This window comes from Ovis canadensis, chromosome 3 (genome assembly GCF_042477335.2).
Source record: "Ovis canadensis isolate MfBH-ARS-UI-01 breed Bighorn chromosome 3, ARS-UI_OviCan_v2, whole genome shotgun sequence".
NCBI lineage: Eukaryota > Metazoa > Chordata > Mammalia > Artiodactyla > Bovidae > Ovis > Ovis canadensis.
In genome coordinates this window covers 40431019-40443293 of record NC_091247.1, presented here as the reverse complement: position 1 = coordinate 40443293, position 12275 = coordinate 40431019, and the positions used below count along the sequence as shown (strand labels likewise).

Here is a 12275-nt window from a genome sequence, read left to right as displayed (position 1 = left end):
CCAGAATATCTGGTGACATATTGGCCTGTAACATCCGCTTACAGTGGGCAAGGGCCAACATTACACATCCCGAGAAAGTCCGTATGGGTGCTCAGAGGCTAACTGTCTCAAGGTCACCCATCCTCAATTAAGTTTCTTTTCAGTATACATCAACTCAGGTGCAGGACTTGTCTCCTTTCCCTGAATGGACAGGAAACACATACAGAACACACACAGCCACCCTCACCAGGGAAGTCCACACAAAGCAAGTTTTACTGAAGAGTTCTTGAAGATGGATGGCATTAGAAAAAGCGAGAGCAAGCAACGTAATTATAAATCCAGAATACGTCATCAATTCAGTGTTTAAAATTCTGTCAGCCTTTCTATTGCAGTTCCCCTGCTCCTGTCCTTACTTCCCTCTTGCCCCCAAGAAACAAATTTTCCATCTTCCTAAGCACTCCCATTTTTTTCTGTTCTCTCCTTCCAGAAACTTCCCTGAGACCTCTCTTTTCAACGCCCAATGACATACCATATCATCATATGAAAAAAGTCAGTTCTTTTCTGAAGAACTGAATTTTTTAGTGCCAATTGTTAATAATTTTCTTGTAATGATGTATATCATTTAAAAGCACTGGATATACAATTGAATTTATATTTACAAAATATAGATAGACTGAGAAATAGAAAACAAAGGGTTTTATGGTTACCAAAGGGGGAAGGGGAAGTAGGAAGGTTAAATTAGGAGTTTGGAATTAACAGATACAACTACTACATGTAAAATAGATAAAAAATAAGGATCTAATATATAGCACAGGGTCCTATAGTCAATATCTTATAATAACCTATGATGGAAAAGAATCTGAAAAAGAATAGATATATTCAGTTATAGGTATATAATTACTTTGCTATACTTTGGAAACAATATATTATAAATCAACTACACCTCAGTATAAAAAAAAAGAAAGTAACTAGGGCAGCAATCCTTTACTATCAATATTAAAAGAAAAAAATATGAGCATTTAAGCTGACTTTCTTGTAAGAATTACATTGATTATGGACTGCATACGAAATTACTCTATTAAGTCTTTCTTTTTGTGTTTTATTTTCATTACTTATAAATTTTATTAGATGTAAGTGTGCATGATCACAGCTAATAAAATGTAGAGGTAAAGCAATCTAATGTTTTAAATTAGAAAAATACTTCAGTAAAAAATATAGGTGAAACAAATGCAGCAAAAACTTGATAATTGTTGAATCTGGGAAATATGTGATTCATTGTTCTAGTCTCTCTACTTCTGTCTTCATTTGAATGATATCCAAATAGAAATTTTATGAAAGAAAAAAAAAACACTGGAGAGATCACTTAGAAAATATCTCCCTCATTCATGGCCTTAGATTCATTCAGCATTGTGTTTTCTAACAAGCTGTTGTTGGCAGTCACATGTTCATTAAGCCTTCTCTAAGTGAGGATGTTTATAGCTCTGTCTACATCAATATCTGAATCTGTATCTATATCTCTAATTATGCCTATATCATAAACTTGCCTGCCAACAAATTCCAAACAAGCAGCAAAGCATTGTGTGCCTGGAGGTTCAGGAAAGAGGAAATGAAGAGGGAAGAGGCATAGGGGAGAATGAGGAGGTGGGGAGGGAGAGAAGAGGAAAAGCCATCACCATCAAAGACAGGGGGAAGGACATCAGTGAAAATCCGCCTCTTTCACAAACTCCCACGGGCCAGTCCTGAACACAGTCCCCAGGGAATCTGCCAGAAATCCCTTTGCCCAGCAGACTCATCCTTGGCAACAGTTCCAGCCCCTCCCTCCTGACAGACCAGGTGGATTCGGCAGCCCTGGGGACAGGAAGCCCCACAGCCCCAGCCCGGCCTGCCCCTCCCCCACAGCCTTCCCTCTGCTTGTCTGGGGACTCGGGCAGACAACCGACTGTTCCAGGAGAGGGAAACAATTAGGGAGAGGGGCCCCCTCCCTCCTGGCCTCTAGCTGCCCAGCCAGCATGATTAGCATAATTACAATATGTTCCTCCAGCACTGGGATGAAAACTTGTGTGAGAGCAGGACGTGTTAACACACACAAACCCGCCAAACAACAGTTAGGCTTTGTAATTAGCTAAACAGTTCCTCTTTGAGAGCTTTCCTGGGATATTCCTAGGAAGCCCCAGGCTCCAGGCAGCTCCTTTAGGACAAAAGGCAGTAATAGGAACTCGGTAGTCCCTGCTTGAAAATAGGGGGTTGAGTACCCCCCACCCCACTGCCAGCCCCCTCCAAAGAGGTAGCATTTGCCATTTTGAAATGAAGGTGACATCTCCAGATCTTTCCAGTAGGCATTAAGGAAACACCTCTTCACTCTTCAACTATCCTTTCTGAGCTGGTCTTAGGGAGTCCAAACTTTTCAGAGGCTCAATTTCTTCATCATCAAAGAAGGAAAAATAATCCATGCCTGTTGTAATAATTAGGTAACCGCTGTGTGTGTATGTTTAGTTGTTAAGTTGTGCCTAACTCTTTTGTGATCCCATGGACTGTAACCCACCAGGCTCCTCCGTCCATGGGATTTACCGGGCATGAGTACTGGAGTGGGTTGCCATTTCCTCCTCCAGGGAATATTCCAGACCAGGGATCAAACTCACATCTCCCATGTCTCCTGCACTGGCAGGTGGATTCTTTACCACTGAGCCACTTTAGAAGGCCCTAGATAACCACTGGGAAATCTCTAAATAGCAAAAATGCTAAATAAAGATCAGGTGGCAATAATAGTCTAAAAGTATTTATCTGGATTTGAATTACAGAAGTCATCCAATATCTGAAGACATATTTCTGCCCTCTTGTCCCAGAATTAGACTTTCAGGATTTCCCTCTGGGAACACTGACCCGTAACCCTTTGCCATATTTAGCACATTAACACAGTAATAATAGAATTATTCAGGTTCTCTGTAGCGTGTTTTCCTACCTTTTTCCTGACATGGCATACATAGAAAATGGTATTTTTAATAGTCCAAAAATGGTGCTCATGCCAACCCAGGTCCCATCCTGCCACCTCCAAGGCCTGATGGGTTCAATATTTCCACATCCACCCAACACATCCATGAGGCCCAAACGTTTCCCTCTGTATTGCTGGGAAGCTCTCCTCCATGTCATTGGTGTTATTCTGATCATTGAATTGTCGGCTGGTTGTTTTGTTTTTTAACAGCCTGTGGTAGTCCAAAGCAATTGCCCTCAGCTTTGACTATCATAAGAATCACTAGGAAAATTTTTGTGAACACCAATGCCTGGGCATCACCCCCAAGAAATTCTGGTTTAATTGGTCAGGGTGGGGCCTGGGCATTAGGTGAGCCTGACAAGCAGCCAAGGTTGAGAACCAGTGCTCTAAGCTGTGCCTCAAGTTTCAAAGTACAGTCAAAGCATGCAGGGAACTTATTAAAATGCAGATTCTGATTCAGCAAGTCTGACAGAGAGGTGGGCCTGAGATACTGCATTTTCAGGAAACTGTTAGGTTATTGATGTTGTGATCCACACGGCATACTTTGGGTAGCCTCGTCTTAAAAAATAAATCTCAGATTTCAGCATGCCTCCCAATCACCAGGAAGGCCTTGCTGAAACAAACTGCCAAGCCCACCAGAGAATTTTTGATCCAGCGGGTCTAGTGCGGGGCCTGATCATTGCATTTTCATCCCAAAATCATGAGTACAGGTTACCTTTAGAGGTGGGCCAACCTGAGAGCCTGAAAAGGCCTAGGTGCACCCCTCCTGGGGGAGGGGGCTTCCTTTCTCCCTGTGTTGGGAAGGCCCAGAGGAACTCTTCAAGCACTCAGTTTCTAGCCACGCTGACCTCTCTAGTGACAGTCCACTGGCTCTCAACAAAGCCAACATTCTTTTCTGGAGAGATGAAAAGGGCTCAGCCCATCTTTAGGGTACAGAGAATCTCATTCCATCCCACCACCCAGGAGCCCTATCCTGGGAATCAGAAATCCATGGGTTCCACCTCCTTTCGTATTCCCATGAGTTTCAACATAAAAAAATAAAAAGAATGGAGCCAAAGTAGGTAAGAGGAGAGACTCAGGAAAAACAATACACCCAAAGTGGCTTGGAAATGGCTCTTGGTGCCTCCCAGATTTACCAGACCTCCTCTAATGGGCTGCTGGTAATTGACCATAATGACTACCCCCTAGCCAGTTTACATCATTGGATCTGGACAGCTCCCAGATAACAAACTCCAAATGGGAAGCTCAATCGCTATCAACCCAGTGAAAGAGGCCTGCAGCACATGTGTAATCCATGTGAGCGATTTCCCACTCCCAGATGCCCCGGCTGTTAACACCGCAGCCGGAAAGCCAGGTCAGGATGGGGAACACTGGGGCTTCATCACATGATAATCATTCGATAGGACATCCTGCCCAGCCCTGGGGCAAGCTCATCAGGATCAGTGCTGCCCTGTGTTTGCTGGCAGCCTCCATGGGGCTTCCTTTGTAGGTCAGTTGATAAAGAATCTGCCTACAAGGCAGGAGGAAAGTGAAAGTGAATTTGCTCAGTCGTGTCTGACTCTTTGCGATTCCATGAACTGTAGCCTACCATGCTCCTATGTCCATGGGATTTTTCCAGGCAAGAGTACTGGAGTGGGCTGCCATTTCCTTCTCCAGGGGATCTTCCTGACCCAGGGATTGAACCCGGGTCTCCTGCATTGGAGGCAAATGCTTTACCATCTGGGCCACCAGGGAAGCCACAATGCAGGAGACCCAGGTTCTATTCCTGGATCAGGAAGATCCCTGGAAAAAGAAATGGCAACCCACTCCAGTATTCTTGCCTGGAGAATCCCACGGACAGAGGAGCCTGGCAGTCTACAGTCCTTGAGGTCACAAGAGTCGGACAAGACTTAGCAACCAAACCACCACCACCACCATGTGCATCACAGGACCCACTGACAGCAGGAATTTGGTTGTGTGTTAATCACAGAGTAATTAAGCAGGGTAAAGGCAGGATCTGGTTTCAGTGAAACCTTCCAGGGGACCCACATCACATTTCAGCTCCCAGGAGTTGGGGTCCTTTGCCTTTTTCCTCTTGGTCTTGGAATCAGAAAACCCCTGAGTAGAGAGCCGTGGGTCCCAGGCTATATGATCCAGCGCTCACACTTCCCTTCAGTGGACCCTTGACTCTGCAATCACAAAGCAAAAATTCCCCCCAACAACCAACAAGAGGAGGGATGAAACCTGGCAAACCTAGAATAGACCTAGGATTTCAGCCAGATGGATTCTTATTCCCATACTGGCTCCAGGACTTCACTAGTTTTTATCTGTGAACAAATACCTTAACTATTCTCAGTTTTCTAAACTGTGAAATGATAGGAAGAACACCTACCGGTAATGTTGTAGAATTTAAAGACAAATATGCATAAATCACTGGAAACACATAATTATAGCTTTCGGCTATTTTTATTAGTAGTGTTAACTATTCTCATTTCCAACCTCTCTCCCTCACTTCCTCCAAGGCTCTATGATGTTCTTGAAGAGTCACCAATGAGATTATTCTCTTGAAGGAGATCATAGACACAAATGGTAAGTTCCAAATATATCAGATTTCAATCAAGAATTTAGCAACTCAAAGAGCAACTCAATCAAGCATTTAGCAACTCAATTCAGTTTCATTACCAGCTTTAATGTGTCCCTCTCTGCCTAAGCTAGTTTTGGAGTTTAAAGGAACATCAGTTAACCCACTGTCTCAATCAAGAGTTTAAATACAAAGATCTCTGCTTTCTCAGCCCCCAAACTGGGAACAACAGCAAGAGAGGGGCTCACAGAAGTGGGAGCAGGATTCTCCAGCACAAGAACCTTGGGCTTAAAACAATTTTCCCACTCAAGAAATGTGGCCAATTCTGATAGGATTCACTAGAACCAATCAACCAGCAAGTGTTTCTTGAGTGGGAGCAGTGAAGGGGTATGAAAGATCAGCTCACATGAACTCAAGATGCAACTAAGCTAGAGAAAATCACACAGCTGAGAATCCCAGGCCACATACAGATGGGGTTCAAGTTCTATGGATGGGTGGGCTTGACTGGCAGCACCCACCATAGGACATAAGGAAGCGGTTTGTGGGGAGACATATTTCAGGTGATCGTGCTCAGGGTGGAGTGGTGTGGTGTGAAGGGAATGTTGAGAGAGAGGGCAACCAAGCAGAGAGCCCGCTAGGAGCTTCCTGCAAAGGAGAAACACCCCCTAGAGTTAGTCACTGTGCATGTAAACATTTGGAGCCAATGTTGTTGATAGTTGGAATTCCCTTGATGGCCATGGAATGGAGTGGATGAGGTGGAAGTGAGGGCTCAGTACACAAAGAAAGGATAGTGATTGCAATCTAATAGATGTCTAGGAAATCTTGCCCTGAATACTTCTTTCCAAAGAGGCTTCATAGCTCCCCTGGTAGCTCAGGAGTAAAAAAATCTGCCTGCCAATGCAGGAGACATGAGTTCGATCCCTGATCTGGGAAGATCCCACATGCCTCAGAGCAATGAAGCCCGTGTGCCACAACTATTGAACCCGTGCTCTAGAGCCCGGGAACACTCATGCCACAACTACTGAAATTCACACACTCTGGAGCCCATGCTCCCCAGCAAGCAATGAGAAGCCTGTGCACCAAGACTAAGGAAAAGCCCATGCAGCTACAAAGACTGAGCAAAACCAAAAATAATTAATTAATTAAAAAACAGAGACTTCAGCCAATGGGAGAACCCAGTAAAGTCCTGCTCAGCTTTGCTCATGTTTTTCCCATACCATCAGGACATCTCTATTTTAGAAAGACTCACTATTTAGCATTGCCAGAGTTACCAAATAAAAGTAGGAATAATTTGTATTCATTTTTTTATCTGAAATTCAAATGTAACGAGATGTTCTGTATTTTATCTGGCAACCTGAGAAATGCTTCTCTAGAATTTGAGAGTTAATTCTGTTCTATGAAAGAGCTTTGTCCTCCAAATCATGGGTAAACCTCATTCTTATTCTATAGTCTTAAAGTACCAAGGAGTACCACTTCATGGACCACAGCCTTGTCATGAAGAAGGGGTTTGCAAAACTCAGTGAAGCTCTGAGCCATGCCATGCAAGCTCATCCAAGACAGACAGGTCATAGTGAAGAGTTCTGATAAAATATGGTCCACTGGAGAAGGAAATGGCAACCCACTCCAGTATTCTTGCTTGGAGAATCCCATGGACAGTATGAAAAGACAAAAAGATATGATACCAGAAGATGAGTCCTCCAGGTCAGAAGTTGCCCAAAATATGCCACTGGAGAATAGCAGAGGCCAATTACTAATAGCTCCAGAAAGAATGAAGTGGCTTGGCCAAATGGGAAATGACATTCAGTTGTGGATGTGTCTGGTGGTGAAAGTAAAGTCCAGTGCTGTAAAGAACAATATTACATAGGAACCTGAAATGTTAGGTCCATGAATCAAGGTAAATTAGATGTGGTCAAGCAGGCGATGGCAAGACTGAACATCAACATCTTAGCAATCAGTGAAATAAAATGGACAGGAATGGGCAAATTTAATTCAGATAACCATTATATTGACTATCATGGGCAGGAATCCCTTAGAAGAGATAGAGTAGCCCTCATAGTCAACAAAAGAGTCCTAAATGCAGTACTTGGGTGCAACCTCAAAAACAACAGAAGGATCTAAATTTGTTTCCAAGGCAAACCATTTAACATCGCAGTAATCCAAGTCTATGCACAACCACTGATGCTGAAGAAGCTGTAGTTGACGAGTTCTATGAAGACCTACAACACCTTTCGGAATTAATACCAAAAAAATATGTCCTTTTCATCATAGAGTATTGGAATGCAAAAGTAGGAAGTCAAGATATTCAGAATAACAGGCAAGTTTGGCCTTCAAGGACAAAATGAAGCAGGGAAAAGGCTAACAAAGACAAGACAACATGCTGGTCATAGCAAACACCTTTTCCCCACAACCCAAGAGACAATTCTACACATGGACATTGCCAGATTGTCAATACCACAAGCAGATTGCTTATACTGTTTGCAGCCAAAGATAGAGAAGCTCTATACAATCAGCAAAAACAAGATCTGAAGGTAACTGTGGCTGAGATCATGAGCTCCTTATTGCAAAATTCAGGCTTAAATTGAAGAAAGTAGAGAAAAACATTAGGTCCTTCAGATATGATTATTCAGTGGAGGTGATGAACAGATTCAAGGGATTAGATCTGCTAGACAGAGTGTGTGAAGAACTGTGGATGGAGGTTTGTGACATTTACAGGAGGCAGTGACCAAAACTATCCCAAAGGGGAAAAAAATGGTCTGAGGAAGCTTTATAAATAGCTGAGGAAAGAAGAGAAGCAGAAAGCAAGGGAGAAAGAAAGATATGTCCAACTGAATGAAGAGTTCTAGAGAATAGCAAGAAGGGATAAGAAGTCCTTCTTAAATGAACAATGCAAAGAAATAGAGAGAAAAACTAGAGTGGAAAATACTAGAGATCTCGTCAAGAAACTTGGAGATATCAAGGGAACATTTCATGTAAGAATGGGCATGGTAAAGGACAGAAAGAGTAACGACCTAACAGAAGCAGACAAGATTAGGAAGAGGTGGCAAGAATATACAGAAGAACTATACAAGAAAAGTCTTAATGACCCAGATAACCACAATGGTGTGGTCACTTACCTAGAGCTGGACATCCTGGAGTATAAAGTCAAGTGGGCCTTAGAAAGCGTTACTATGAGCACAGCATGTGGAGGTGACACAATTCCAGCTGAGCTATTTAAAATCCTAAAAGATGATGCTGTTAAAGTGCTACACAACATGTCAGCAAATTGAAAAACTCAGCTGTGGCCTCAAGACTGGAAAAAATCAGTTTTCATTGCAATTCAGAAGAAGGGCAATGCCGAAGAATGTTCATACAACTGCATTCATTTCACATCTGGCAGGGTTATGCTCCAAATCCTTCAAGTTAGAAGGATGAACCAAGAACTTAGCACATGAACCAAGAACTTCCTGTTCAAGCTGGGTTTAGAAAAGGCAAAGGAAACAGAGATCATATGCCAACATTCATTGGATCATGGAGAAAGCAAGGAAATTCCAGAAAAACATCTACTTCTGCTTCATTGATTGTGTGGGTCAGAACAAACTATGGAAAATTCTTAAAGAGATGGAAATACCAGACCACCCTACCTATCTCCTAAGAAAATTGTATTAGGGTCAAGAAGCAACAGTTAGAACCCAGCATGAAACAAGACACTGGTTCCAAGTTGGTAAAGGAATATAGCAAGGCTGTATATTATCAACCTACTTATTTAACTTATATGCAGAGTACATTATACGAAATGCTAGGCTGGATAAATCACAAACTGGAATCATGATTGCTGTGAGAAAGAGCAACAACCCCAGATGTGTAGATGATACCACTCTAATGGCAGAAAGTAAAGAAGAACTAAAGAGCCTCTTGATAAGGGTGAAAAAGGAGAATGAAAAAGCTGGCTTGAAATGATATTAAAAAATGAAGTCATGACATCCAGTCCCATCACTTCTTGGCAAATAGAAGGGAAAAAAGTGGAAGCAGTGACAGATTTTATTTTTATTTTACAAAATAAGTGTGGATAGTGACGATAGCCATGAAATGAAAAGATGCTTGCTCCTTGGAAGGAAAGCAATGACAAATTTAGGCAGTGAATTAAAAAGCATGGACATCACTTTGCCGAGGAAGGTCCGTATAGTCAAAGCTTAAGTTTTTCCAATAGTCACGTACAGATGTGAGAGGCGGACCATAAAGAAGGCTGAGCACTGACGAATTCGTGCTTGCTAACTGTGATGCTGGAGAAGACTCTTGAGAGTTCCTTGGACTGCAAGAGGATCAAACCAGTCAATTCTAAAGGAAATCAACCCTGGATATTCATTGGAAGGACTGATGCTAAAGCTGAAGCTCCAAACTTTGGCCACCTGATGAGAAGAACTGACTTATTTGGAAAAGACTCTGATGCTCAGAAAGATGGAATAGGAGAAGGAGGTGGCATAGGATGAGATGGTTAAACGGCATCACTGACTCAATGGTCATGAGTTTAAGCAAACTTTGGGTGATAATGGAGGACAGAGGAACCTTGCATGTTACAGTTCATGGGATCACAACAAGTTGGACACAACTTAGCAACTGAACAACAAACACAAAGAATTAACCATCAGCCTCCATGTCAATGCTCCTTCTTTATCCAGAGCTGGACACCTCAGGCCTTACAACTGGAAAAGTCTGCTTTCTTGGCGATCTATTGGCTAGCCCTCAGGGCATAGTTGTTGGAAGGGTTTTTTTCATAAGTGCAATGATATTTATAGATCCTTACCCTTCGCTAATATCACAGCCAATGAAAGTCGCCATATTGCCAAAGCATGAAACTGGACAAACAGAAAGCATCAGGGAGAGAGCAATGCCATAAGCCAATCAAGCAGCTCTTCTTCCTGTACCCTGCTGTGCCAAGGGAACCTTGATGGTTGGTGGCAAGTCTGCTAAACATGAGCAGGAAAAGTGAGGCCAGACAGGGATTTACGGCCATTTGGAGAACTCCGGTGCCATTTGAACAAATTTTCACTTGAAACAAGATTTTTTTAACTGTCCTGCTATTTATCTACTGCTCTCACATTCCAGGGAAAGCAAATCCATGCTCTAGTTGACCCCACCATGTATTATCAAGGGAAGCTAATTTTTGCACTTGCTCTGCATGCCAGTTTAGGGTTGGAAACATGCTGGCTGTAAACGAAGCCAGCAATATCAGCTGCCATGTGAGCCCACAGATTCTGAGACTAGTACCTGTGTTCCTTGTCCAACTACACACACAAACACACACCCCACATAGGCATCCAAGTTTTGGATTTTTCTATCACATGTGGAGGGCTCTCTGATGAATGCAATGAATAGCACATAAAAGATAAGGAAGAGAGGCATGTGTTTCTTTCCAGCATGATCCCTAACACTCTTATCTTTGTTAATGCTGTTGCTCAGTCACTCAGTCATGTCCGACATGTTGAGACCCCAAGGACCACAGGACTCCAGGCTTCCCTGTCCTTCACCATCTCCCAGAGCTTGCTCAAACTCATGTCCATTGAGTCAGTGATGCCATCCAACCATCTCATCCTCTGTCATCCCCTTCTCCTCTTGCCCTCTATGTTTCCCAGCATCAGAGTCTTTGCCAATGAGTCAGCTCTTCACATCAGGTGGCAAAAGTACTGGAGCTTCAGCTTCAACATCAGTCCTTCCAATGATTATTCAGGGTTGATTTCCTTTGGGATTGACTGGTTTGATCCTCTTGCAGTCCAAGGGACTCTCAAGAGTCTTCTCTAACACCACAGTTCAAAACCATCAATTCTTTAGCGCTCACCTTTCTTTATAGTCCAACTCTCACATCTGTACGTGACTGATGGAAAAATCTTAGTTTTGACTATATGGAACTTTGTCAACAAAGTAATATCTCTGCTTTTTAGTACGCTGTCTAGGTTTGTTATAGCTTTTCTTCCAATAACCAAGTGTCTTTTAATTTCACGCCTGCAGGTACCAGCTGCAATGATTTTAGAGGCCAAGAAAATAAAGTCTCTCACTGTTTCCACTGTTTCCCCATTTATTTGCCATGAAATGATGGGACCAGATGCCATGATCTTAGTGTTTTGAATGTTGAGTTTTAAGCCAGCTTTTTCACTCTCTTCTTTCACTTTCATCAAGAGGTTCTTTAGTTCCTCTTCACTTTCTGCCATAAGGGTGGTGTCATCTGCATATCTGAGGTTATTGATATTTACCCTAGCAATCTTGATTCTAGTTTGGGCTTCATCGAGCCTGGCATTTTGCATGATGTACTCTGTATAGAAGTTAAATAATCTCAGTGACAATATACAGCTTTGACATACCCCCTTTCTCAATTTGAAACCAGTCCATTTTTCCGTGGTCAGTTCTAACTGTTGCTTCTTGTTCTGCATACATTTCTCAGGAGGCAGGTAAGCTGGTCTGGTATTCTCATCTCATTAAGAATTTTCCATAGTTTGTTGTGATCCACGCAGTCAAAGGCTTTAGTATAGTCAATGAGGCAGAAGTAGATGTTTTTCTGTAGTTCCCTTGCTTTTTCTATGAATTAGTGGATGTTGGCAATTTGATCTCTGGTTCCTCTGCCTTTTCTAAGTCCAGCTTGTACATCTGGAAGTTATTGGTTCAAGTACTGTTGAAGCCTAGCTTGGAGGATTTGGGGCATGACCTTTCACATGCTAGCATGTGAAATGAGTGCAATTGTGTGGTAGTTTGAACATTCTTTGGCATTTTTCTCATTTC

The 12275-nt window shown here is 42.6% G+C and overlaps 1 long non-coding RNA gene across 4 annotated transcripts in view; it reads left to right on the top strand.

Moving 5' to 3' along the window:
- LOC138436808 (uncharacterized) overlaps positions 1-12275 on the top strand; it is a 93583-nt gene that overhangs the window by 15052 nt on the left and 66256 nt on the right. The window contains exon 3 of one of the 4 annotated variants that reach the window (XR_011255623.1): positions 5470-5536. The exons of the other annotated variants lie outside the window; for them this stretch is intronic. This is a non-coding gene — a long non-coding RNA (uncharacterized lncRNA). The remainder of the gene's footprint in view (positions 1-5469; positions 5537-12275) is intronic. 4 annotated transcript variants of the gene reach the window in all.